This window comes from Cydia pomonella, chromosome 26, assembly GCF_033807575.1.
Source record: "Cydia pomonella isolate Wapato2018A chromosome 26, ilCydPomo1, whole genome shotgun sequence".
Taxonomy (NCBI): domain Eukaryota; kingdom Metazoa; phylum Arthropoda; class Insecta; order Lepidoptera; family Tortricidae; genus Cydia; species Cydia pomonella.
In genome coordinates, this window is record NC_084728.1 from 2,652,372 (window position 1) to 2,659,080 (window position 6,709).

Consider the following 6,709-nt stretch of genomic DNA (forward strand, 5'->3'; position numbering starts at 1 on the left):
CATTTGGCGTTGAAACTCTAGGTCCATGGGGTCCCAGCGCGCACAAGTTTTTTTGTTGAAATCGCGAAGCGTCTGGTTGACGTAACTGGTGACGGAAGAGCTGGCGGCTTCCTCGCATAACGTATCAGCATTGCGATACGAGGAAATGCCGGCAGCATCCTTGGTACTATGCCTCAAGGGATTATTTTAGATTTAAGCTAATTATAGTAATACTTACTACTGTATGTATATCGTCGCTGGAAAGCAATAATCCTGTTACCCGCACTACAATTATGTTACGGGTTACAGCATTATTGCTTTCCAGCGACGATATATCCTTTATACACCGTGTTTTTTTTTATTTCCGTTAATTTCAAGGGTGCATCCCTGAGCTTAAATTAAGTAACTTTGTCAAAGACACCGGTATTCTAATTAACTCCATTTCGGAGATAATCAATAATTAATTTTTATCTTATAAGGCCCTTACGAGCGTATACACTTGCCTTAGGGCCTGTTTACATATTGATTAGTGTTAAGTACGAGTTAATACATTTTCTACTAAACATAAGTACTATCTCGGACGATCGATGTTCGAAATGATATTGATATGTTACAGTTTTCAATTATTTAGTTGAATGTAATGTCCATGTTATATAACAACGCTAACATTTAATTACTTTTTGTAAAAATAAAAACAATAAAAAAATAAAAATATTTTTTTTTTGACAATTTTTTTTTTACTTACTTACCGATACCCCGAAATAACGGAATACAATAAAAACACGGTGCATATACTGTTTTTGAAAATAAAATATGTTCTATTAAATGTAGGATTGAATTAGTCGCCGACTATGCTTAACTAAGCATAGTTTTTAACTACTAACTGAGAAAAATGTTGTTTCAACATAGAATCCGTATAATTTAACAATTAACCAGATCAATATTAAAAAGACATGTATATCATTAATTCTCGAGTTACCTCTTATAACCAACGACATTTGGCCAAGGGCAGCCGGTATGACGTCACCGCATACATACATGTAAAGTAATGCAAAGTGGATAGATTTCATCTGAAGGCAGATTGCTTGTGCCTTTTAGAACCACACATTCACAGTATCTTGTGGCATTTTATTTTTTTGTACTGCTCTTAGCTTGCAGATATGGAAAAAAAATTGTAGTAAACTACATTATATGTCCATGGATTTTTTATCATGAAACCCGTTACGGTTAGGTTAGGTTAGGCGTTTACCACACACAACATTATACACGTTATCGATTTTAGTGAGAACTCTTTTTCCCTAGTTAGTCAAAACTAGTTTTAACTGAAATTAATTTTGATTAATTTGGGAACTCAGACGCGAAAACTAGTTTTGACTGAAAAATCCTCGTTAAGAGTTTCAACTAAGGCACTTTGCGAAAACTGTTAAAAACGCGTTTTCACCAATTCGATACAGAATTAGTTTTAACTAGGGAAAAAACGTTGTCACTTAAACGGGTTTTTACAGTAACTTTTGCTATATGTACTTAAGAAGTTATATTATAAGTATCATTATTAATACGAGCTCAAAGAAAGGTGGAGGGGGTTAGGGTCGGCAACGCGCATGTAACTCCTCTGGAGTTGCAGGCGTACATAGGCTACGGATACTGCTTACCATCAGGCGGGCCGTATGCTTGTTTGCCTGTATGGTATGTGTATCAATAAACATTCAGTGTCAGTATCACTGATCTGAACTGAAACTTTCTAAATGGAAACTTGCATGAGAATTTTCTCATGAAAGTTTCCCGAAACATTGGAATTTTGGGAAAGTTCTGCAATTTACACATTGCTATTCCAGACATAGAAATAGGTTACTTTAATTAGCTACTAATTTAGTGTTATTTAAGCATATCGTTTTAAAATGAGAGCTTAAATTCAATTATATGGGTGGGTTGGGTGGCTAGATTCACATGATTCTTAAGATTTCTACTAAAATTGTACGTGTCTCCTAACTTAGCATGCGTAGGAGCGTTTAAAGCGATCACTTGGCATTTGACTCACGTCAGAAGATGGCGTCACCAGTTTCCAGTATTTCGAAATGCTGAGATGCGATTAGTTGAGTTATTCTACTGTCGCTAGGATTCGAATATTGGCCGGGTGGACGTTGGCATTTTGGCAACTTTGTAGGTGCTCAGTAATAATGAGCGCAAAAATAAAGATTATTCCTTAAAAACGTTTTTATAATACAGTTGAATGCGCGAAATTTATTCATTTCTAAGGTTAAACACATTTGGTTTCTAGCTTTACTGAATATACTAAGAATTATCTATGTATTTAATATTATTATGTCAAATTTCTTCTTTGTTCTATCGTTACAAATTATTTATTAAGTTTTGATTGCATACCACGTGATCTTCTTCTAGGGATTTTCCTCTTTTAGGAGATGCCTTCAAGTATAAATAAGTTGTTCTTTTATGGATTTAAACAGCAACTTACAGCGTTACAACTATAATTATTAGGATTACTTACGTTATCTCGTTCATTGGCCATACGACAGACAGAATTAAGTTGAGGAGATAGTTCATAATTTAATAGAAGATTGGCGTTAAAAGTAACACTGGCATAGTCTGTGCTATCAAACCCGCTGCCAACTTAGCTTGGTCTAACTCTAAGCCCTACGCGTCAAAAGTATGCTTTTGGCGGTCTTTTAATAACTGGCATTATAACTATTATTACTATGGAAGGTAGATTTAACTTACGTGCCTAATTTTCTGTAAAGAAATTGTTTTATGTAAGTACCAACCTAATTTTGACATGTAAAATACTATGTTTTATGATAAAAAAATAAGCAAGGAACAGAAACTCCTTAGGCAGAATTGTTGCAAAAGTGTCCAGCTGTCAGCTATAAATAATAGTTCCAAATCTCTCCAGAGTAGCGTTAGAGTAGCTAAGAACCTAGGCGTTATTGACGGAGTGAATTGCTCTGTCTATGATTAGATTTTTTTCTCAAGTATTCTAGGTAGGTACTGTAACGCCACGTATTTATGGTCTTTTGTCGGACACTTTTTGGTATATGGAGATTATGTTCCTTGCCTCTACCTTCCATATATTATTACAATCACCTAGACCCGTACCATGAGTCACTGACAGTGTCAAAACTGACATATACGCTATCGAGAACGTAATTTAATTTCTATACATCTCGCTCGCACTTATATGCGAGTACGAGCGAGATGCATAGAAAGTAAGTTATCTTCTCGATAGCGTTTATGTCCGTGCCGAACTGGTGGTAGCCACACTAATGTTAGTTAAGAGCCCGTACATTTCATGCCGTTGACTGAAAAATGACGTCACGCTACATAGAGTATGATTCCAATTAGTATTTTCGTAATAATTAATAATTTGTTAACCTCTTTGGTTAGCTATTATATATACTTGACAATCAGTACATAAACGTCTAAGTGACTTTCATCTTATTATCACACGACGAATTAATAGATTATTGATGTATTAAATAATACATATTTTTGTATTTTAACAGCGTATTTCACGTAAAAAGTATTTATTTTTCTACGCCTCAAAGTAATTTATCTAAATTTGTAGTGTTATAAAAAAAACTGTCTGTATGTTAAATTACATCATTTTTGCGTTAATGGCATGAAAAGTACGGGCCCTTACTAAGGTAGAAGTACTAGTGCTCGACGCTGCACTAGTCACCGACATGGGCACTTTATTTCATGGAAATATAGGTTAAATTTGAACAACGAAGATTTTTCTGCATTCGAACTTAATCCTTGTCACTTTGACATAAAGTGGCCATGTCGAGTACTAGTGCAGCGTCGAGCACTAGTACTTCTACCTTACACTGTATTTAGCACGAGCGACTGACATCACATTTTAATATCATTTTGATGTCACAATGTAAGCTTGAACTGACCTCCGTAATTCCGTATTGAGATTGACTTCTTACCTGCAACATAATATTTTACCTCAATTACCGTCCTTCCATCATACCTGAGATCAGAGTGTCAAAGCGACCTTATAACTTAATCAATACAATGTCTGCGTGAGATTTCCAGTTTTTGTCGCCATTACTGGGCATTGCGTTTCAATTCCAATAGCTTGCAACACGTCAGTCTAATCTAACAAGTTTAAATTCAAATTACATTCAAAGTTCTTTTTTTTTAAACAATTATGGCCTGGATGCGAGTTTCAAAGTTCTATATCACTTTAAACCATAGATAAATACAGGTAAAGAAAGAGTGGTAACTCTATACATCTATTCTATCTAGTGTAAATTTATTCGATAGCGAGACGTGACGTACGCGTTTGCGTTAACTCTAATTTTGTATAGGACTTTGAGTTACAAAAACATCCCGTTTGGCGCGTTGTTTCTAAATCCTATACAAAATGAGACTTAACGCAAACACGTACGTCACGTCACACTATGGAATAAATGTACACTAGGGTTATAGTTTTCTTACCAAAACGTGAGTTACTTCATGGTCATAGAGAAATAAGAAGCAATAGAGTGCTCACTCCATACATCAGTTTTGGTACCAAAATTATTATTATATACGCAGTCGACATCTAGCATCAAGTAGCGGAACTCTCAGTACTGCTACTCGACTATTATAACCAGAGTAAGCGTAGGAGTTGAAAATAGAGGTCCGGTTACTCTGGTTATCTATAATATTAGCGGAAAATCATTGAGCATTAGACTTTTTGTTTGCCGCGATCTCTATAGTCGAGTAGCAGCTGAGAGTTCCGCTACTCGATGCTATGTCGACTGCGTATATAATAATAATTTTGGTACCAAAACTGATGTATGGAGTGAGCACTCTATTACTTCTTATTTCTCTATGGTTTTAGTAAGAAAACTGATGTATAGAGTTAGCGTTTTATAGTTTTGCGTTGTTCAACAAGCCGTAGAAATAGCCTCAGTGAGAATTAGCGCCATTGTTAATGTTTTAAGTACTTGTAACGCTGCTCGATTGTGACGACACTTGTTATGCGTTTTAAACGATGACGTCCGATATTTTATGAGATGGTAGGTACTTTACATTTAATTTACTTTAAATATAAATTAAGAATAGAAGAGAGGTCGCACAGGACCGAGAAAAGTGGCGCTGTCTTGTGTCGGAGGCCAAGTCTTATTTTGGGTCGCTGAGCCAACGGAGTAAGGAAGTACCTAAGTAAGAACATTTTTCATATGATTTTTTTGTAAAAATAGAATAATAAAATAAATAAATTATTAATCTATCTAAAAATAATCATCATGTGCATTTTACTGACAAAAGTTTAACCTAGTTTAATATATGGAGGGTAGAGGTAAGGAAAACAATCTATGTGTATGAAAAGTGTCCATCAATAAACCTTAAATAAGTGGCGCCCCAATACATCGCTACCAAATTTTAGACTTTGATAAAAAAAAAGAAATCACTGACAGCGCACTTCACTCCGTCAATAACGTTGGAGAGATTTCTAACTATTATTTAAAGCTGCCAGCTTGACACTTTAGCAACAGGGGGCGGGCTTCCGCAATAATCGAAATTCGCCAATTGCGCGGATCTTTCTCTTTTACTCCATTGAAGGCGTAATTAGAGTGACAGAGAAAGATGCCCGCAATTTGCGAACTTCAATTTTCGCGGTTATAGCCCAGTTCTCCCATAAGAGATTGTTCTCCTTACCTCTACCCTTCATAATTTAATTCTTTCTGTCATATCAACAATTGTTTGTCCTTAATGTCATAATCAACGTGTCATTTGTATGGAAGATAGAGGCAAGGAACAAAATCTCCATATACCAAAAAGTGTCCGACAAAAAATCATAAATAGGTGGCGCTACATAACCTACAATACTTGAGAAAAAGATCTAATCATAGACAGCGCAATTCACTCCGTCAATAACGCCTAGGTTCTTAGCTACTCTACTAATTTGTTTTGTTCCCTAGTTGGAAAATAAGTATAGTGTAAAATCATATATTGTGCCTATTGCTTATTACACAGAATCCTTATAAGATAGAATTAATAGCTATGTGTTAATCGCGGCCCGCAACCTCGGGCGCCGGGCGGCCTTGACATAGCGTCTCTGCTAGCGGCAAACAAAGAAATACTAGATAACTAGTGAATAGAAGACTTGTACTCCCATTTACAACGAATCGTCGGCTGAGAATACGTTTGCAAACTAAGATATGGAATCCTAAATGCATCCTAATTGGTTATCTTTATGGGGAGGCGAAGTTTAGCCTAAACAAGAACTAATAAACTATTAGAAGTATTAGAATAATATAATTATTTTAAAAAAATATTTTAATTTGTTTATATTTGAAGTAGAAACACTACTATATAAATTATAAACTGAAATAAATCAAATAAATGTCATATACTAAGAAAAAACAGAGCAGAGCAGAGGGCCTACCGCGAACCACGTTCGACGTGTTGCCTCTCTGTCGCACTTGTAAATTCGTACGTAAGTGTGACAGGGAGGCAACACGTCGATCGAACGTGCTTTGCGGTAGGCCCTCAGAGCAGAGGACGCTGGTTCGATTCCAGCCTGGGGCACTGGAGGCCTTGGTCACTTTTTCTTAGTATATGACATTTATTTCAGTTTATAACTAATAAACTATCCTTACTACGTATTGTTTGTCTCATTGCCTGCTTTTACCCTTTTCATTATTATGATAAAGAATTTAAAATGCATCGTATAGTTTCTATTTTTCTCCGTGAGCTTCTACGGATTATCGTCTTATCT